Here is a 23,680-nt window from a genome sequence, read left to right on the forward strand (position 1 = left end):
GTACCGTTCTCTTGTATACTTGGTTAACCATGGTTGTGTGAATTGTACTTAGCATATTATATTGTGAACTATATGCTATTATTGTTGCTAGCGTAATGTGGAACGTGGATAGTAGTTTATGCATGATGGATTGCATGTTTTATGAATTGCTAGCTCGTATGTGGTATTGTGTAAGTGTATGCAAGTAAGTAGGTTATATATGATCATGTATAATTATTGCATTCACTAAGCGTTAGCTTACCCCTCTCGTTGTTTATCTTTTAGTTGCAGGTGAGGATAAAGGGAAGGGGATTGTCGGGCACTAGATGCCCTTGATGATGTGCTTGTTGGAGCTTTTGGAAGTTGGCCACCTTTTGGGTAGTTTAGTCCCAAACCATGCTCGTCGGGTCGTTTGGTTAATAAACTACCATTGTATTCGGTCAAACTTGTATTAACTTAATTAACGGCCATTGTGCCTTTTGTAAACATTGGTAATGGTTGTACGGTTTAATGAAACTTGTGAGTTGGTCTACATATTTAATTGGCGCATAAATGTGTATATTATAAAAAAAAATAATTTATAGCGTACGGAGTACGGGTTGGGTTGTTTCAAGTGGTATCAGAGCATGGTCTAAGGGATTTAGGCGACTTGAGATAGGTGCCTAGACTTAGACTTTTATGTGTATGCGCTTTTAGGCGGGACTTGTACGACTTCGGGTCGAATCGGGAATTGTAGTGCGTAGGTTTATATGAACTAACCATGCACTAATTGATTTGTGTTGTAGATGGAATCATCGAGCGAGACAGACGTTGTACTAGCAAGTTAATGCGACGTGCTCGCGTAGTAATGACTAGCTACCCTTACTACGGGTGCAAATCGTGTCAAACAAGCGATGTACGACGATTGTCGAGCGAGATGGGGTGGTATGGTGTATATATATATATGTGTCATGTCTCTGGGTTCGTCGTTTAATCTTTTCCGTTTTATAGAATGAAGATGAGAAACGGACACGACACCGATAATGGGGGCACGAGCGAGGACCCCGAGTTCACGGCCAAGGTTGAGGCCATCTTTCAACGCCAAAAGGCGGAGTTTCGCGAAGATGTTAAGAAGATGTTTCTAGACACGATTGACGAGCACGTCGTCACTATGGTTAAGGAACAAATTAAGATTGCTCTCCAAGAAGAAAATGTGGGGAGACAAGACTTTTTCTTCAAGAACTTTAAGGATGCTCAACCTCCTACTTTTGAAGGCGATTGGGACCCACTTAAGAGTGCCCGGTTTATCTCTGATATGGAGGGGGCTTTTCGTACATGTGAGCGCCCTAACGATAAAAAGACAAGGTATGGTTGTAGCATGCTAAGAGGTGATGCCAAGCTATGGTGGGATGCAAAGATTCAAGTCTATGGCGAAGAACAATGCATGGACTTTTCTTGGGATGAGTTTAAGGAAGAATTTTTCGAAGAATACCGAACTTTGGCCGATCTCACTAGGCTTAAGGACGAGCTACGTTCTTTGAGGCAAGGGTCAATGGATTTGAACACTCTCAAATCCGTGTTTTTGTCTAAGACTCAATTTTGCCCGGAGTATGTCGGGAATGATAAGATGTTAAAGGAAGATTTTTATCGGATCTTAAATGATAGTTATCAAGAGAAGATAAGTGTGAATGTGGTGAAAAGCTTTGATGAATTGTTTAACATGGCCAAGGGCTTCGAGGCGCTTGTGATGAGGAAGAATAGCCTTACCTTGGGCAAGAAAAAGTTTGAAGCTACTAGTCAATCTAATTTTTCTAGCAAGAAGTTTAAGAAAGGCTCCGAGAGTGTGGGGAGTGTGAAGAAAGGTGCTTCGGGGGATTTCCCCTATTCTTGTCATAATTGTGGGCGAAGGGGACATATGGCCCGTGATTGCACCAAACCATCCTCTACTACAAAATTCACTTGCTACAATTGTGGGAAAGAAGGACACAAGAAGACCGAGTGTCCCGAGTTGGTTAATGATCATGTCAAGCGGTTAGAGAAGGCGGTGGGTACGGGCCGGGGTCGAAATTATTTGATGACTAATGATGAAGCTAAGCGATCGAACGAGGTTGTCTCAGGTACTTTCTTGGTTAACTCTAAACCGGCCAAGATATTATTTGATAGCGGTGCTAATTTGTCTTTTGTGTCGCCTCGATTTGTATCTAAGTTAAATAAACCGCTAGTTAAGTTGAGTCGTCCGGTTGAAGTCGAAATAGCGGATGGCAAGACGGCGCTAGTGGTTGATGTTTGTAAGAATTGTGATGTTGTGTTTGGTACCGAAACCTTTAAAATTGACCTCATTCCGATGACCTTGGGTGAGTTCGATATTGTTGTTGGTATGGATTGGCTCGATCGTTATAGAGACGATATTGCATGCCATGATAAGTTCATTCATGTTAGGACCCCAAGTGGGGGAGAGTTGATTATTCATGGCGATAGACGGAGGAGACTCGTACTATTGTGCACGTATGCAAGGGCACGACGTTTTCTCAAGAGCGGTGCCTTGTTTTATCTTGCTCACGTAGTTGATACTCGTGATGAGCCACCACCTATTCGTAAGATTCCGGTGGTTAATGAATTTGAAGATGTCTTTCCGGATGAATTACCGGGTGTTCCGGAGGAAAGGCAAGTTGAATTTCGCATCGAGTTGGTTCCGGGAGCTACTCCCATTGCTAAAACCCCTTATCGTTTAGCGCCAATGGATATGCAAGAATTGCTTAATCAAACCCAAGAGTTGCTTGAGAAGGGTTTCATTCGACCGAGCTCCTCGCCGTGGGGTGCTCCGGTTTTGTTTGTGAAAAAGAAAGATGGAAGCATGCGAATGTGCGTCGACTATAGGGAGTTGAATAAAGTGACGATCAAGAATCGTTATCCATTACCTCAGATCGACGATTTATTTGATCAACTCCAAGGTGCTACGTATTTTTCTAAGATCGATTTACGGTCCGGCTATCATCAAGTGCGGGTCCGTGAGGAAGACATCGAGAAAACGGCCTTTCGGACGCGTTACGGGCATTATGAGTTTGTGGTTATGCCTTTTGGTCTCACGAATGCACCGGCGGCATTCATGGATTTAATGAACCGAGTGTGCCAACCTATGTTGGACAATTCGGTAATCGTGTTCATTGATGACATACTCATTTATTCCAAGAGTATGAAGGAACATGAACACCATTTACGTGAAGTGTTGAAGACGTTGCGAAGGGAGAAATTGTATGCTAAGTTCTCCAAATGTGAATTTTGGCTAAGGGAAGTTCAATTCCTTGGTCATATTGTGAATCAAGAAGGTATTATGGTAGACCCGGGGAAGATCGAAACGGTGAAAAGTTGGAGTCGACCGACTACGCCTACGGAAATCCGAAGTTTTCTCGGATTGGCCGGTTATTATCGTCGGTTTATTCAAGACTTTTCTAAGATTGCTTCTCCTTTGATGAAGTTGACGAGGAAGAATGTTAAATTTAATTGGGAAAATGAACAAGAAGTCGCCTTTCAATTGTTGAAAGAGAAGTTATGTCAAGCTCCGGTGTTGGTGTTACCGGAAGGGATTGAAGACAAGGTGGTTTATTGTGATGCTTCGTTGAATGGACTCGGGTGTGTTCTGATGCAAAGAGGTAAAGTCATCACTTATGCCTCTCGACAATTAAAAGAACATGAGACGAGGTACCCGACTCATGATTTAGAGATGGCGGTGGTTGTGCATGCGTTGAAAATTTGGCGCCATTACTTGTATGGTGTCAAGTGTACGATATATTCGGATCACAAGAATTTGAAACATCTCTTTACTCAACGAGATTTGAATTATCGTCAACGTAGGTGGATGGATGTAGTGAAAGATTATGATTGCGTGATACTTTATCATCCGGGTAAGGCGAACGTTGTTGCGGACGCCTTGAGTCGAAAGAGTACACATCCGGCGATAAAGGTGGGATCGTTACGTTTGATTATCACTAATGACTTCCTTGAAAAGATGGGTGAAGATCAAATAGAGGCTTATGTTCACAATAAGCACACGGAACGAATCGTTGGCCAATCGGAGTTCATTACAATGGGCTCGCGTGGCTTGTTGTCCTTTCAAGGAAGGGTGTGGGTACCCAAGATGGGGGATTACCGGTGAATGCTACTTGATGAAGCACATAAGTCCAAGTATTCCATTCATCCGGGTGCAACGAAAATGTACTATGATTTGAAGAAAGATTATTGGTGGCCCGGCATGAAACGTGATGTGGTTAAGTATGTTGAACAATGCGTCATGTGCTTGCAAGTCAAAGCCGAACACCAAAAGCCTTACGGTAAGTTACAACCATTGGAAGTCCCGAAATGGAAATGGGAGCACATTACCATGGACTTTATTACCAAGTTACCGAAGACGGCGCGAACCCAATACGATACGATTTGGGTGATTGTTGATAGATTGACGAAGAGTGCCTTGTTTCTTCCCATTCGGGAAACGATATCATCGGAGACTTTAGCTAAGTTGTTTATAAAGGAGGTGATATCAAGACATGGGGTTCCGGTATCTATTGTTTCGGATCGAGATACTCGCTTTACATCTCGGTTTTGGAACAAGTTTCATGAAGATATGGGTACTAAATTGAAAATGAGCACGGCATATCATCCTCAAACGGACGGTCAAACCGAGCGTACTAACCAAACGCTAGAGGATATGTTAAGGGCGTGTATTATTGATTTTGGTGGAAGTTGGGACGAGCACTTACCCTTGGTGGAATTCTCATACAATAATAGTTGCCACACTAGTATTGGGATGCCACCATACGAGATGCTCTATGGGCGTAGATGTCGAACTCCCATTTGTTGGGGAGAAGTGGGTCAACGAGAAATCGGAAGTTCCGATTTGGTTTTGGAGACGAATAGTAAAATTGAAATGATTCGGGCTCGACTTAAAGCGGCGCAAGATAGACAAAAGTCTTATGCCGATAAATGTAGAAGAACGATTGAGTTTCAAGAAGGTGATATGGTGATGCTTAAGATTTCTCCATGGAAGGGTGTGATTCGGTTTAGGAAGCGAGGAAAGTTAGCTCCTCGGTTTATTGGTCCTTTCAAGGTATTGGCACGTGTTGGTGAGGTTGCTTATCGATTAGAGTTACCCGAAGAACTTGGGGGAATTCATAATACGTTCCATGTTTCCCATCTTCGCAAGTGTCTTGTGGATGACTCGACTTGGGTGCCATTGGATGAGATTACTTTGAATAACAAGTTAGAGTATGCGGAAGAACCGGTTGCAATCCTTGATGAAAAGGTTAAGATGTTGCGGAACAAGGAAGTTAGAACCTTCAAAGTGCAATGGCGACATCGAGAGGGTTCCGAGTTTACATGGGAATCCGAAGAGTTTGTTTTGGCTTATCTTCCGGCTTGTCATGCGGCTTGGATCGCGAGGACGCGCTCCGATCTAAGTGGGGGAGAGTTGTAACACCCCGCTTTTCCGTACATGCTTAAAGGTACACACCTAATCGATTATACGTCTATAACTTGCTCGTTATGTGGCTAAGTTAGCTAACATGTTAGTTACTTGAGAATGTGTATATTATAAATGTTGAATGCATGCGCGAACATGTTTACCTACGTGTCACGATGGCATTGAGTCATGTGAGACTCAAGGTTGGGGTTAGTATGTGTATTAAAGTGAGCATTTGGGTTATTAGTTATGGAAACCTTGGAAAATTGATTAGCTAGTCGAGGGCACCAGTTCCAGGCAATTGTCGCGCCGCGATACAGGGCTCCGCGACGCGACACATCAAGCAAAGATTTGATCAGAACTTGGATTAAAGGGTGCTGTTTTTCATGTGTTTCGTCGCGCCGCGACGTTTAGTGCCGCGCCGCGGCAGGCCTGCTGGCCAGGTTCCGGTTTTAGGTTAAATTAAGAGATTTTGAGGGGCAAAATGGTAAATGGACGTATAGATCAGATGGGTGCATTAAATCTGGTCAACTAGTTCATTTATTTCATTTTCCTTTTTCATTTTCTTTCAATTTCTCTCCCAAAACTCTAACACCCATTTGGATTCAAAGTGAGATTGAGAGAGGAAGGATTTAGGGTTGATCTTTGGAGCAAGTATTAAAGTTGTTCCTTGTGACTCTAGCTACGTGGTGATAGTCTCAGTAAGTTCTAACTCTAAGTTTCGAGTTTTAATTGATTATGGCTAGGGTTTTGGTTAATAGAAGCTTGTATGACCCATTTGGGAGTAAAATGGGTGAATTTGGGTTAGGTTGTTGTAATGAAACCCTAATGGCCATAATCTAGGGTTTTGGTCTTGTAATTATGAGTTTGAAAGTGGTAATGGTATTGTAAGCATTAAACACTTGTTAGAATTGAAAGAGATGTCATTTGGGTCAAGAATGTACTAGTTGACCTAGTTTGGGTAGAATGGGTGTAAATTACCCTAGGTGGATGTCAATTGAGGCTAGTAGACTTTAATGCACTAATATTGGTAATTAAAGTCGAGTCTTGGCCATTAAGAGGGCGGTTGTGGTGTGGTTGGGTCATTTAATGCGAAATTGAGTCATTAAATGCCCAAGTAAATGTAATGTGGTTAATTCCACTAGTTTATGTATTGAATTGGTACTTAATGTATTAGGTACTTGGCTTTGAAGTTTGGAAGCGATTATTCATCATCCTTGCGTCAAGGTGAGTGGAATAATTATGCGTGAATGTATATAATGTATTTATTTGTGTGGTATGAATGTGGAAGTGTCGCGGTGTTCAAGACACCACATTCTAGGTAACGAGTAGTATTGTCGCGGTGCTTAAGACACTACTCCTTGTGTAATTGACTTGTGGGATTGTCGCGGTGTTTAAGACACCACAATGTCGTGAGAGTGGATGTGTCGCGGTGTTCAAGACACCACTCATTGTATTGAATGAAGTGTGGATTCGTCGCGGTGTTTAAGACGCCACATTGTTGTAAGGGTGAGTTAGTCGCGGTGTTTAAGACATCACCCGGGGGACTAGTGATTACGCGGTGTATAAGTAACACTAGTGGATGTTATGAACTCCAACGGACTTACATGTACCGTTCTCTTGTATACTGAAATGTCCCGTTCTTATTGATTAAAAACGTTCCATATTAATTGATTTCGTTGCGAGGTTTTGACCTCTATATGAGACGTTTTTCAAAGACTGCATTCATTTTAAAACAAACCATAACCTTTATTTCATCAATAAAGGTTTAAAAAGCTTTACGTAGATTATCAAATAATGATAATCTAAAATATCCTGTTTACACACGACCATTACATAATGGTTTACAATACAAATATGTTACAACAAAATAAGTTTCTTGAATGCAGTTTTTACACAATATCATACAAGCATGGACTCCAAATCTCGTCCTTATTTAAGTATGCGACAGCGGAAGCTCTTAATAATCACCTGAGAATAAACATGCTTAAAACGTCAACAAAAATGTTGGTGAGTTATAGGTTTAACCTATATATATCAAATCATAATAATAGACCACAAGATTTCATATTTCAATACACATCCCATACATAGAGATAAAAATCATTCATATGGTGAACACCTGGTAACCGACATTAACAAGATGCATATTTAAGAATATCCCCATCATTCCGGGACACCCTTCGGATATGATATAAATTTCGAAGTACTAAAGCATCCGGTACTTTGGATGGGGTTTGTTAGGCCCAATAGATCTATCTTTAGGATTCGCGTCAATTAGGGTGTCTGTTCCCTAATTCTTAGATTACCAGACTTAATAAAAAGGGGCATATTCGATTTCGATAATTCAACCATAGAATGTAGTTTCACGTACTTGTGTCTATTTTGTAAATCATTTATAAAACCTGCATGTATTCTCATCCCAAAAATATTAGATTTTAAAAGTGGGACTATAACTCACTTTCACAGATTTTTACTTCGTCGGGAAGTAAGACTTGGCCACTGTTGATTCACGAACCTATAACAATATATACATATATATTAAAGTATGTTCAAAATATATTTACAACACTTTTAATATATTTTGATGTTTTAAGTTTATTAAGTCAGCTGTCCTCGTTAGTAACCTATAACTAGTTGTCCACAGTTAGATGTACAGAAATAAATCGATAAATATTATCTTGAATCAATCCACGACCCAGTGTATACGTATCTCAGTATTGATCACAACTCAAACTATATATATTTTGGAATCAACCTCAACCCTGTATAGCTAACTCCAACATTCACATATAGAGTGTCTATGGTTGTTCCGAAATATATATAGATGTGTCGAAATGATAGGTCGAAACATTGTATACGTGTCTATGGTATCTCAAGATTACATAATATACAATACAAGTTGATTAAGTTATGGTTGGAATAGATTTGTTACCAATTTTCACGTAGCTAAAATGAGAAAAATTATCCAATCTTGTTTTACCCATAACTTCTTCATTTTAAATCCGTTTTGAGTGAATCAAATTGCTATGGTTTCATATTGAACTCTATTTTATGAATCTAAACAGAAAAAGTATAGGTTTATAGTCGGAAAAATAAGTTACAAGTCGTTTTTGTAAAGGTAGTCATTTCAGTCGAAAGAACGACGTCTAGATGACCATTTTAGAAAACATACTTCCACTTTGAGTTTAACCATAATTTTTGGATATAGTTTCATGTTCATAATAAAAATAATTTTCTCAGAATAACAACTTTTAAATCAAAGTTTATCATAGTTTTTAATTAACTAACCCAAAACAGCCCGCGGTGTTACTACGACGGCGTAAATCCGGTTTTACGGTGTTTTTCGTGTTTCCAGGTTTTAAATCATTAAGTTAGCATATCATATAGATATAGAACATGTGTTTAGTTGATTTTAAAAGTCAAGTTAGAAGGATTAACTTTTGTTTGCGAACAAGTTTAGAATTAACTAAACTATGTTCTAGTGATTACAAGTTTAAACCTTCGAATAAGATAGCTTTATATGTATGAATCGAATGATGTTATGAACATCATTACTACCTTAAGTTCCTTGGATAAACCTACTGGAAAAGAGAAAAATGGATCTAGCTTCAATGGTGTAACGACCCTACTTTTTCCGCTATCTTTTACCGTTAACTATTTAACGACCGTTAATTGTTATTCGTGCCACTTCATTTCTATGACCTATATTATTATTTTTGTAATAATATATTAATTATTATGTGTTATATGAATATTTGTATTCATATTTTAAATTGTACGTTTCTACGTGTCGCGGATTTCTATCCGGCGAATCTTTTCGGTTTTCAAACCAACGGTCGAGCTTTTGGGATTTTTAAGTTCTAATTATTTTAAATATGATATTTTAATGTCATATGATCATATTTAGTGTTTATATATTTTATTCGTCGCGTATTTGTTATCTCTCCGAAAAATTAATCGCGTAGTAGCGTTTTCGCGTTTCGGCCTTCGTTCGGGCTTTCGGGCCACAAGCAACTAGTCATTATTCAATTTGGCCCACAAATGGGGCCCACCCATGGTATTTTTGGCCGGACACCCCATGGGGGAGGGGTATAGCCTCTTTTGTTTTTCATTTTGTGAATTTATCATCTCATTTCACTAGTTTCCCTAAACCTAAAACACTCTCATTTTTTTTCTTCTCCCTCTTTTTCCTCCACCATGGCCGCCACCTCCCATCATCATTATCATCTTCAATTGATCATCATCTAGAGCTTGGATCAAAGGGCTTTTAACATCAACGCGTTCCTCTCGTTCTCCTCTACATGTTCATATCCTTCAATTCTCGATTAGGGTATAAACCCTAACCCTAGATTTTTAATTTTTATTTATTTTTCTGTATTTTGATGTTATATTGATAGTATGATAGTTACATGTTATTGTATTGTTGATAATATGCGTAGAAATGCTCGTTAATTCATGTTTTCGGTTTGATTGATTTGGGACAGCGGTTTGTTTTATTGTTTCTGTAAACACAACTGATATAAAAGTGAAATTAAAGTGTCTAGATGAGTTCCTCTCATCAAGACATTAATTTTAGACTCCGGATTCATGTTATTTCGATTCCCGGAACATAAGTTATGATCAAAATGTTGTTTAATTGAAATTAAAATATGAAAACGAATTGGTACAGGTATGGTCTGACTTTGTGACCATTTTTATAGTCTTTAGGGTGTACTAGTGTGTTAGGATTGATGATTGGATGAACATTCATGTTCGGGTCATCGAAATCCGAGCCACGGATCACCCGTTATGACTAAAACATGTTTTTAAACGAATTAAAGATCCAAATTGAGTAATGGCTGTAAGTCACGAATTGGTGGCTGTTTTTGAGATGTTCTTGAGCACACTAAGGTGTCGGGTGGGTTGGTTAGGCGAAGATATATATAAGACTCGCCGGAAACTGATTCCCGGGGCTCAAGTTATGACCCGATGAACTTTTAATTAAAACTTATGGTTATGAAATAAGACTTATGATATGAATAATGATTTTCATTATTAATAAATTACTTATGATATAAAAGTAATTATTTTAATTTAAGACTTATGATATACATATTTATTATATCATTTATTAATTAATTATGATTAATGAAACTTTAATTAAACTTATGATTAATAATACTTTTATTATTAATGAAAAGTACTTATGGTAAGTATTAAACTTGTATTATGAGATTATTATAATGAGACTTATAATAAGGATTAAATAATTATTTAATTATTATAAGGCTTAGTTATTATTTAATTATAATTTAATTATTAAATACTTATGATTTAATAATTATAATTAGAAACTTAAGATATGATTAATAATTCATTATTAATTAATAATACTTATGATATGATTTAAAACCTATTATTAATTAATAATACTTATATTATGATTAATATTTAATTAATTAATTAAATACTTATGTTATATTAATTATAACATTTAAACTTATGTTAACTTTAAAAATTCATTTTAATTTAATTAAACTTATGTTATGACATAATTAGACATATTTAACTTTAATAAACGTTATAACTTATATTATTATTATAACTTACACTTTTAAAATTTACATTGACCATGTTTGACCAAGGTTGACTTTTGAGTTGACTTTCGGTTGACTTTGACTTTCAGTTGACTTTTGTTGACTTTCTAATTAAGGAAACTTTCCTAACTTATAAACTTTCCTAAAATAGAAACTTTCCAAAAATGGAAACCTGCTAAAAATAGAAACTTTCTAAAAATAGAAAGTGTGTGTCCTTATGCTGTTCCAATCAAACCGATGCTTGCTGAGTAATGTTCTATGTCTACTTGCAACATGTACAATAGCTATCATACTAAGACTTGACCTAAGTTAGTTATTTATTTCGACCTGCTTTATTTATAGGTCGGCGTTGTGATCTTTCTTGGTCACTTTACTTTACTTGCTGTTCGCTTGTTTGTGAGATTTCTTCGTTTGCTATTAAGGTGAGTTATAGTCCCATTTTTATATTTTAAATCTTTTGGGATGAGAATACATGCAATTTATTTTATATTCTGGACACAAGTGAAAGTTGGTTTAAATTATTCATTGTGAGTTGAACAAAAATATTCCCTAGTCTGGTAACTGTAATCACTGGTTTCTACTGGTGAACGCGAATCCTATGGATAGATCTATCGGGTTTGACAACCCCATTTCGAGCTAGTCGCGCTAGCAATTTATAATCGGAATGTTTAGTACTTCGTATTTTGTTGTAGATACACTTGTTCGGTGTATATTATTTATTGTGTTTGGCAAGGGTAAATAAATGGTTAAGTGGTTACCAGGTGGCTCACGGAAAATGGAATAATGTTTTATTATATGTTTTCTAGCATATAATTTGGTGGTTTAAAAGGAGTTTTATGTTTTCAAACATAAATTTTTATTGTTTAAATTAAATATTGTTTGCAATATTAAACCTATAATTCACTCAACATTTTTGTTGACAGTTACTCGCATGTTTTATTCTCAGGTTCATGATTGATTGCTTCCGCTGTGCTTAGAGAGTCTGCATATTTATGATGGCAGCTTTTGTTAAACATTAACTTGCATTCTATTTTGTTACATTAAAAAGTGGTTGTTTGTTGACTTTATTTTGGTCAACTTTTGGTTAAAGTATTATTGTATAGTTTTTCTAAACTTATACATTTTAGTAGATTTCCTTTATAGGAAATCATTTTTAAATAAAGAATGCAAGGTTGTTTTATTAAATTCATATAGAGTTTCGATCAAGCTGTGGGACCAAGTGATGGAGCCGTTAAGTGTTTTGACGGAGTCGTCACAGTTGGTATCAGAGCTCTGGTTGTAGGGAATTAGGCTGCATTGATGTCGTTACCCGGGTCAATAGGGTGCATTAGTGAGTCTAGTCTACAGCCCGGCCTATTATATATTATTATATGTGATTATTTGTGTCGTGTTGGTATGTATATTGTTATCATACATACATTTCTATTATGTTCTGAATCCGGGAGGAACTCCCATTCCGATTTAAACGTATTCTCCGACTCATGCGAGTTCATCTTTTAAAGGAACACCTCGGTTAGTAAAACCGAGGGGGTGTCATTCTTGACTTCTGGAATTCTCGACATTTCTATGTCATAATTAGTGTTTATTGATATAACGTTTAAGTTACATTACGTGTTCTAGAATTCTCGGCATTTCTATGTCATCTATTATGGTTATGTATATAACGTTTGAGTTATATTACGCGAGATGTCATTCTTGACTTCTAAATGCTCGGCATTTCAATGTCAGCTATTATGTTTAGGTATATAACATTTTTGTTATATTACGTGCATTTGTGCCGTTGTGCCTATGTGCTTTGGTTGTTGAAACGGAAAACGTCATTCTTACTTTTAGAGATTCTTGGTACTTCGAAGACATTTTTATCTCATCGTTACTCCTATTCATTACTTTCGATGTCTTTGTCTCTTGTGCTATCCTTAGCACATTGTTAAGAAATTGTTTTAGGGAAATTGTGTTGAAATTCGAGGTTGACCGCGTGTCCTGACCTCATGTAGTGCTATTGGAATGGAACTATGACTTAGTGAAATATAATGGCGTCAGGCCAACGTGATTATATTACGTTAATTCATAAAGAAGTCCCAATATTGTGACATGAGGAATAGAAAGCGAGTCAAAGAAAATTTGTACACCACTCATTCGGAAATTCTAACGTTATTACATGAGTAAGGAAGATACTCATTATCTTATTTGTTGATATGCGAGAGACTCATCTTAACCGAACTACCTACCCCATGTTTTATCATTTATAACTCGCTTGTTAGTGACAGCTTCGCACGTGAATAGTTTTGACCCAAGGACTTGTGTTCTGATAAAAGTCAAGACATTATTTAACTCATTGGTTTTCATGACCTCGTAGCATTTATTGAAGAGATGTCGCAAGACGATTCAAGTCCATCACTCGAGCTTTAACGATCTTACTTCAACTCGTAACCTCTGTGATGCGGATACCCTGCTTTTCATTAAAATTTTTACACATTTGTGTAATTGGGCGGTTCTCGTGAGATTTATGGGCGAATAGAAGTGATGAAATATTTTGTCATGTATACTGTTTATAAAATCATATATGTACGTATGAATTCAAATGGACTAATTTACCCTTACCTATTTTGGCTATTATACACTAAATTATACCTTCAAAATTATTTTAAAAACCACTCTTGTTGAGTTGTTTAGTTAACTCAAATTGATTTACGTAAAATGGTACACGTTGTACATACTTCTAAATTTACTAAGAGCTTCGTTCCATTTATGGGGTTACATTAGACGTTTAAAGCTTTTTCAAAACTTCTTTGATTGATTACATTAGAATTTTCGCATTACTCTACAGAGTGTTTGGATCACATTTCTTCTCATCCTCCGTTTAAGGATGAAAATTTACCATTAAGTCCATTGATAGAAATTCTTACACCAGTTTGGATGCCGGTTTTATAAAATTTGTTGGAAAGTCTTTGCGCTCATAGAATTTTCCCTCTTATGGTTGGACATGGCAGAAACGCAGACCGATAAATCAAGTTTCTAGGATTCGATACTTTAGGGTGCACGAAATTATTTTTGGAGATTCATCCCACCTGGAGTCGGTCATTCTTTATAACCCATGATTCGCGTTCTTTTCATCCGCATATAAATTTAAGAATATGGATGAATCCTAGACTTCCTCGCTCATTGTACAAGGAAGTTCACTCTCGTTGAATCATCACACCTTTCATACGTCTTCCTCTCGGAAATATAATGAAAATTTACTTTGGAGTCCATGATCCTCGTTAACTCCTTTGAGAGAATTGCCTTAAATATCTATGCCACCGATGTGACTACTCCATATTTATTTCTTCCTTCATTATTGCAACCTTATTTCATCCGGACCAGTTCGTCCCCTTGGGGAGCTCCCATTTTGTTCGTTGAGAAGAAAGATGGTTCATTTCGTTTGTGTATTGATTATCGTGAATTGAACGAGCTTACTGTTAAAAACCGTTACCCTCTTCCGAGAATTGATGATCTGTTCGATCAACTTCAAGGTTCGTCCGTTTATTATAAGATTGATCTTCGTTCCGGTTATCACCAATTACGCGCTAAAGAAACTGATATTCTGAAAACCGCTTTCTGTACCCGTTATAGTCACTTTGAACTTCTTGTTATGCCGTTCAGATTGACAAATGCACCTGTTGTGTTCATGGACCTCATGAACCGTGTGTGTAGACCCTATCTGGACAAATTCGTTACTGTTTTCATCGACCACATCCTTATTTATTCTAAGAGTGATGAAGGGCGAAGAACATTTGAAGTTAGTGCTTGATCTGTTGAGGAAAGAAGAGTTGTACGCTAAGTTCTCTAAGTGTGCTTTCTGGTTAAGAGAAATTCAATTTCCTCGGACATATTGTTAGTAAATAGGGAATACAAGTTGATTCTGCTAAGATTGAGGCGATTGAAAAGTGGGAAGTTCCGAAAACTCCTACTCAGATTCGCCAGTTTCTAGGATTAGCAGGCTATTATAGAAGGTTCATTCAAGATTTTTCACGAGTAGCGAAACCTCTGACTGCTTTAACGCATAAGGGGAAGAAGTACGAGTGGAAGAGTGAACAAGAGTCTGCTTTCCAAACTCTGAAGAAGAAGTTAACTTCTGCACCGATATTATCACCACCTGAGGGTAATGATGGTTTGGTTATCTATTGTGATGCTTCGTGTCAAGACTTTGGTTGTGTTTTGATGCAACGAAAGAAAGTTATTGCGTACGCGTCACGTCAGTTGAAGATTCACGAGCAGAATTACGTAACCCATGATTTAGAGTTGAGAGCTATTGTGTTTGCGCTTAAGATTTGCAGACATTATCTATATGGGGTCAAAGGTACATTGTACACTGATCACAAAAGTCTTCAACATATTCTTGATCAGAAACAGTTAAATATGAGGCAACGAAGATGGGTTGAGACGTTAAATGATTATGATTGCGAACTTTTATATCATCCGGGAAAGGCCAATGATGTGGCTGATGCATTAAGTCGTAAAGAAAGGGCTGAACCTCGCAGGTTTAGGGCCTTGAATATGACAATTCAAACAAACCTCGCTAGGCAGATCCTTGAGGCACAATAAGAAGCCTTGAAGGAGGAAAATTTTGTAACGGGAAGGTCCGAGGCTTGAGTAAACAGTTAGAGGTACAAACCGATGGTACTCGGTATTTTGCGGGATGCCTTTGGGTTCCGAAGTTTGGTGATCTACGAAAACTTGTTTTAGATGAGGCTCATAAGTCTAGGTACTCTATTCATCCTGGTTCAGGAAAGATGTATCATGATCTTAAGGAGCTGTATTGGTGGCCTAATTTGAAAGCTGATGTGGCTACGTATGTGGCTAAGTGTTTGACCTGCGCTAAGGTTAAAGCTGAACATCAGAAACCGTCTGGACTTTTGGTGCAACCTGAAATTCCCGAGTGGAAGTGGGAAGGTATTAAGATGGACTTTATTACGAAGTTACCGGGAGTTGTGGGTGGTTATGATACCATTTGGGTGATTGTTACCGACTCGCTAAGTCAACTCTTTTCTTGCCAATTAAGGAAACATATTCAATGAAGAAGTTTACTCGTTTGTATTTGAAGGAGATTATTTCGAGACATGGTGTTCCCGTATCGATTATGTTGGACTGAGGCAGTCCTAACAAGGTGCTCTAGGAACTAAATTGGATATGAGCACCGCTTATCATCCACAGACGGATGGTCAGAGTGAAAGGACTATTCAAACGTAGAAAACATGTTAAGAGCGTGTGTTATTGATTTTGGAAATGGGTGGGATAAATATTTGCCGCTGGATGAGTTTTCTTATAACAGCAGTTATCATGCAAGTATTAAAGCCGCACCATTTGAAGCTCTGTATGGTAGAAAGTGTAGGTCTCCTGTCTGTTGGAATGAGGTTGGGGATGCTCAACTCACATGACCAGAGATCATTCACGAGACTACCGAGAAGATTGCACAGATTAAGGAAAGATTGAGAACTGCCAGGGGTAGGCAAAAGAGTTATGCTGATAAGAGAAGGAACGATATCGACTTTCAGGTCGGTGATCGTGTTATGTTGAAAGTTTCACCTTGGAAGGGTGTGGTACGTTTTGGTAAAAGGGGAAAGTTGAATCCTCGATTTGTTGGACCTTTTGGGATTATTGAGAGAGTTGGACCAGTGGCTTATCGTTTGAAATTGCCACAAGAACTCAGTGTTATTCGTGACGTTTTTCATGTATCGAATTTAAAGAAGTGTTTGGCCGAGGCCAATGAAACTATTCTTTTTGATGAACTTCATGTTGATAAGCAACTTTATTTTATTGAAGAACCTGTTGAAATTATGGACCGAGAGGTAAAGACTCTTAAGCAGAGTAAAATTCCTATTGTTCGAGTTATATGGAACACCGGACGCGGTCCCGAGTTCACTTGGGAGCGTGAAGGTCAGATGAAGCAGAAGTAACCGCATTTGTTCCTAGATGCCGAGGAAACCCCTGCACCTGCTTAAATTTCGGGACGAAATTTCCGTAACGGGAAGGTACTGTAACGACCCTACTTTTTCCGTTATCTTTTACCGTTAACTATTTAACGACCGTTAATTGTTATTCGTGCCACTTCATTTCTATGACCTATATTATTATTTTTGTAATAATATATTAATTATTATGTGTTATATGAATATTTGTATTCATATTTTAAATTGTACGTTTCTACGTGTCGCGGATTTCTATCCGGCGAATCTTTTCGGTTTTCAAACCAACGGTCGAGCTTTTGGGATTTTTAAGTTCTAATTATTTTAAATATGATATTTTAATGTCATATGATCATATTTAGTGTTTATATATTTTATTCGTCGCGTATTTGTTATCTCTCCGAAAAATTAATCGCGTAGTAGCGTTTTCGCGTTTCGGCCTTCGTTCGGGCTTTCGGGCCACAAGCAACTAGTCATTATTCAATTTGGCCCACAAATGGGGCCCACCCATGGTATTTTTGGCCGGACACCCCATGGGGGAGGGGTATAGCCTCTTTTGTTTTTCATTTTGTGAATTTATCATCTCATTTCACTAGTTTCCCTAAACCTAAAACACTCTCATTTTTTTTCTTCTCCCTCTTTTTCCTCCACCATGGCCGCCACCTCCCATCATCATTATCATCTTCAATTGATCATCATCTAGAGCTTGGATCAAAGGGCTTTTAACATCAACGCGTTCCTCTCGTTCTCCTCTACATGTTCATATCCTTCAATTCTCGATTAGGGTATAAACCCTAACCCTAGATTTTTAATTTTTATTTATTTTTCTGTATTTTGATGTTATATTGATAGTATGATAGTTACATGTTATTGTATTGTTGATAATATGCGTAGAAATGCTCGTTAATTCATGTTTTCGGTTTGATTGATTTGGGACAGCGGTTTGTTTTATTGTTTCTGTAAACACAACTGATATAAAAGTGAAATTAAAGTGTCTAGATGAGTTCCTCTCATCAAGACATTAATTTTAGACTCCGGATTCATGTTATTTCGATTCCCGGAACATAAGTTATGATCAAAATGTTGTTTAATTGAAATTAAAATATGAAAACGAATTGGTACAGGTATGGTCTGACTTTGTGACCATTTTTATAGTCTTTAGGGTGTACTAGTGTGTTAGGATTGATGATTGGATGAACATTCATGTTCGGGTCATCGAAATCCGAGCCACGGATCACCCGTTATGACTAAAACATGTTTTTAAACGAATTAAAGATCCAAATTGAGTAATGGCTGTAAGTCACGACTTGGTGGCTGTTTTTGAGATGTTCTTGAGCACACTAAGGTGTCGGGTGGGTTGGTTAGGCGAAGATATATATAAGACTCGCCGGAAACTGATTCCCGGGGCTCAAGTTATGACCCGATGAACTTTTAATTAAAACTTATGGTTATGAAATAAGACTTATGATATGAATAATGATTTTCATTATTAATAAATTACTTATGATATAAAAGTAATTATTTTAATTTAAGACTTATGATATACATATTTATTATATCATTTATTAATTAATTATGATTAATGAAACTTTAATTAAACTTATGATTAATAATACTTTTATTATTAATGAAAAGTACTTATGGTAAGTATTAAACTTGTATTATGAGATTATTATAATGAGACTTATAATAAGGATTAAATAATTATTTAATTATTATAAGGCTTAGTTATTATTTAATTATAATTTAATTATTAAATACTTATGATTTAATAATTATAATTAGAAACTTAAGATATGATTAATAATTCATTATTAATTAATAATACTTATGATATGATTTAAAACCTATTATTAATTAATAATACTTATATTATGATTAATATTTAATTAATTAATTAAATACTTATGTTATATTAATTATAACATTTAAACTTATGTTAACTTTAAAAATTCATTTTAATTTAATTAAACTTATGTTATGACATAATTAGACATATTTAACTTTAATAAACGTTATAACTTATATTATTATTATAACTTACACTTTTAAAATTTACATTGACCATGTTTGACCATGGTTGACTTTTGAGTTGACTTTCGGTTGACTTTGACTTTCAGTTGACTTTTGTTGACTTTCTAATTAAGGAAACTTTCCTAACTTATAAACTTTCCTAAAATAGAAACTTTCCAAAAATGGAAACCTGCTAAAAATAGAAACTTTCTAAAAATAGAAAGTGTGTGTCCTTATGCTGTTCCAATCAAACCGATGCTTGCTGAGTAATGTTCTATGTCTACTTGCAACATGTACAATAGCTATCATACTAAGACTTGACCTAAGTTAGTTATTTATTTCGACCTGCTTTATTTATAGGTCGGCGTTGTGATCTTTCTTGGTCACTTTACTTTACTTGCTGTTCGCTTGTTTGTGAGATTTCTTCGTTTGCTATTAAGGTGAGTTATAGTCCCATTTTTATATTTTAAATCTTTTGGGATGAGAATACATGCAATTTATTTTATATTCTGGACACAAGTGAAAGTTGGTTTAAATTATTCATTGTGAGTTGAACAAAAATATTCCCTAGTCTGGTAACTGTAATCACTGGTTTCTACTGGTGAACGCGAATCCTATGGATAGATCTATCGGGTTTGACAACCCCATTTCGAGCTAGTCGCGCTAGCAATTTATAATCGGAATGTTTAGTACTTCGTATTTTGTTGTAGATACACTTGTTCGGTGTATATTATTTATTGTGTTTGGCAAGGGTAAATAAATGGTTAAGTGGTTACCAGGTGGCTCACGGAAAATGGAATAATGTTTTATTATATGTTTTCTAGCATATAATTTGGTGGTTTAAAAGGAGTTTTATGTTTTCAAACATAAATTTTTATTGTTTAAATTAAATATTGTTTGCAATATTAAACCTATAATTCACTCAACATTTTTGTTGACAGTTACTCGCATGTTTTATTCTCAGGTTCATGATTGATTGCTTCCGCTGTGCTTAGAGAGTCTGCATATTTATGATGGCAGCTTTTGTTAAACATTAACTTGCATTCTATTTTGTTACATTAAAAAGTGGTTGTTTGTTGACTTTATTTTGGTCAACTTTTGGTTAAAGTATTATTGTATAGTTTTTCTAAACTTATACATTTTAGTAGATTTCCTTTATAGGAAATCATTTTTAAATAAAGAATGCAAGGTTGTTTTATTAAATTCATATAGAGTTTCGATCAAGCTGTGGGACCAAGTGATGGAGCCGTTAAGTGTTTTGACGGAGTCGTCACAAATGGATCCTTGGATGGCTCGAAGTTCTTGAAGCAAAATCATGACACGAAAACAAGTTCAAGTAAGATCATCACTTGAAATAAGATTGTTATAGTTATAGAAATTGAACCAAAGTTTGAATATGATTATTACCTTGTATTAGAATGATAACCTACTGTAAGAAACAAAGATTTCTTGAGGTTGGATGATCACCTTACAAGATTGGAAGTGAGCTAGCAAACTTGAAAGTATTCTTGATTTTATGTAACTAGAACTTGTAGAATTTATGAAGAACACTTAGAACTTGAAGATAGAACTTGAGAGAGATCAATTAGATGAAGAAAATTGAAGAATGAAAGTGTTTGTAGGTGGTTTTGGTCGTTGGTGTATGGATTAGATATAAAGGATATGTAATTTTGTTTTCATGTAAATAAGTCATGAATGATTACTCATATTTTTGTAATCTTATGAGATATTTCATGCTAGTTGCCAAATGATGGTTCCCACATGTGTTAGGTGACTCACATGGGCTGCTAAGAGCTGATCATTGGAGTGTATATACCAATAGTACATACATCTAAAAGCTGTGTATTGTACGAGTACGAATACGGGTGCATACGAGTAGAATTGTTGATGAAACTGAACGAGGATGTAATTGTAAGCATTTTTGTTAAGTAGAAGTATTTTGATAAGTGTATTGAAGTCTTTCAAAAGTGTATAAATACATATTAAAACACTACATGTATATACATTTTAACTGAGTCGTTAAGTCATCGTTAGTCGTTACATGTAAGTGTTGGTTTGAAACCTTTAGGTTAACGATCTTGTTAAATGTTGTTAACCCAATGTTTATAATATCAAATGAGATTTTAAATTATTATATTATCATGATATTATCATGTATGAATATCTCTTAATATGATATATATACATTAAATGTCTTTACAACGATAATCGTTACATATATGTCTCGTTTAAAAATTATTAAGTTAGTAGTCTTGTTTTTACATATGTAGTTCATTGTTAATATACTTAATGATATGTTTACTTATCATAGTATCATGTTAACTATATATATATCCATATATATGTCATCATATAGTTTTTACAAGTTTTAACGTTCGTGAATCACCGGTCAACTTGGGTGGTCAATTGTCTATATGAAACATATTTCAATTAATCAAGTCTTAACAAGTTTGATTGCTTATCATGTTGGAAACATTTAATCATGTAAATATCAATCTCAATTAATATATATAAACATGGAAAAGTTCGGGTCACTACAGTACCTACCCGTTAAATAAATTTCGTCCCGAAATTTTAAGCTGTTGAAGGTGTTGACGAATCTTCTGGAAATAGATGCGGGTATTTCTTCTTAATCTGATCTTCACGCTCCCAGGTGAACTCGGGTCCTCTACGAGCATTCCATCGAACCTTAACAATTGGTATCTTGTTTTGCTTAAGTCTTTTAACCTCACGATCCATTATTTCGACGGGTTCTTCGATGAATTGAAGTTTTTCGTTGATTTGGATTTCATCTAACGGAATAGTGAGATCTTCTTTAGCAAAACATTTCTTCAAATTCGAGACGTGGAAAGTGTTATGTACAGCCGCGAGTTGTTGAGGTAACTCAAGTCGGTAAGCTACTGGTCCGACACGATCAATAATCTTGAATGGTCCAATATACCTTGGATTTAATTTCCCTCGTTTACCAAATCGAACAACGCCTTTCCAAGGTGCAACTTTAAGCATGACCATCTCTCCAATTTCAAATTCTATATCTTTTCTTTTAATGTCAGCGTAGCTCTTTTGTCGACTTTGGGCGGTTTTCAACCGTTGTTGAATTTGGATGATCTTCTCGGTAGTTTCTTGTATAATCTCCGGACCTGTAATCTGTCTATCCCCCACTTCACTCCAACAAATCGGAGACCTGAACTTTCTACCATAAAGTGCTTCAAACGGCGCCATCTCAATGCTTGAATGGTAGCTGTTGTTGTAGGAAAATTCTGCTAATGGTAGATGTCGATCCCAACTGTTTCCGAAATCAATAACACATGCTCGTAGCATGTCTTCAAGCGTTTGTATCGTCCTTTCGCTCTGCCCATCAGTTTGTGGATGATAGGCAGTACTCATGTCTAGACGAGTTCCTAATGCTTGCTGTAATGTCTGCCAGAATCTTGAAATAAATCTGCCATCCCTATCAGAGATAATAGAGATTGGTATTCCATGTCTGGAGACGACTTCCTTCAAATACAGTCGTGCTAACTTCTCCATCTTGTCATCTTCTCTTATTGGCAGGAAGTGTGCTGATTTGGTGAGACGATCAACTATTACCCAAATAGTATCAAAACCACTTGCAGTCCTTGGCAATTTAGTGATGAAATCCATGGTAATGTTTTCCCATTTCCATTCCGGGATTTCGGGTTGTTGAAGTAGACCTGATGGTTTCTGATGCTCAGCTTTGACCTTAGAACACGTCAAACATTCTCCTACGTATTTAGCAACATCGGCTTTCATACCCGGCCACCAAAAATGTTTCTTGAGATCCTTGTACATCTTCCCCGTTCCAGGATGTATTGAGTATCTAGTTTTATGAGCTTCTCTAAGTACCATTTCTCTCATATCTCCAAATTTTGGTACCCAAATCCTTTCAGCCCTATACCGGGTTCCGTCTTCCCGAATATTAAGATGCTTCTCCGATCCTTTGGGTATTTCATCCTTTAAATTTCCCTCTTTTAAAACTCCTTGTTGCGCCTCCTTTATTTGAGTAGTAATGTTATTATGAATCATTATATTCATAGATTTTACTCGAATGGGTTCTCTGTCCTTCCTGCTCAAGGCATCAGCTACCACATTTGCCTTCCCCGGGTGGTAACGAATCTCAAAGTCGCAATCATTCAATAATTCAATCCACCTACGCTGCCTCATATTCAGTTGTTTCTGATTAAATATGTGTTGAAGACTTTTGTGGTCGGTATATATAATACTTTTGACCCCATATAAGTAGTGCCTCCAAGTCTTTAATGCAAAAACAACCGCGCCTAATTCTAAATCATGCGTCGTATAATTTTGTTCGTGAATCTTCAATTGTCTAGACGCATAAGCAATCACCTTCGTTCGTTGCATTAATACACAACCGAGACCTTGCTTTGATGCGTCACAATAAATCACAAAATCATCATTCCCTTCAGGCAATGATAATATAGGTGCCGTAGTTAGCTTTTTCTTCAATAACTGAAACGCTTTCTCTTGTTCATCCTTCCATTCAAATTTCTTCCCTTTATGCGTTAATGCAGTCAAGGGTTTTGCTATTCTGGAAAAGTCTTGGATGAACCTTCTGTAGTGACCAGCTAGTCCTAAAAACTGGCGTATGTGTTTCGGAGTTTTTGGGGTTTCCCACTTTTCAACAGTTTCTATCTTTGACGGATCCACCTTAATACCTTCTTTGTTCACTATGTGACCGAGGAATTGAACTTCTT

The sequence above is a fragment of the Rutidosis leptorrhynchoides genome, chromosome 6 (assembly GCF_046630445.1).
Source record: "Rutidosis leptorrhynchoides isolate AG116_Rl617_1_P2 chromosome 6, CSIRO_AGI_Rlap_v1, whole genome shotgun sequence".
Taxonomy (NCBI): domain Eukaryota; kingdom Viridiplantae; phylum Streptophyta; class Magnoliopsida; order Asterales; family Asteraceae; genus Rutidosis; species Rutidosis leptorrhynchoides.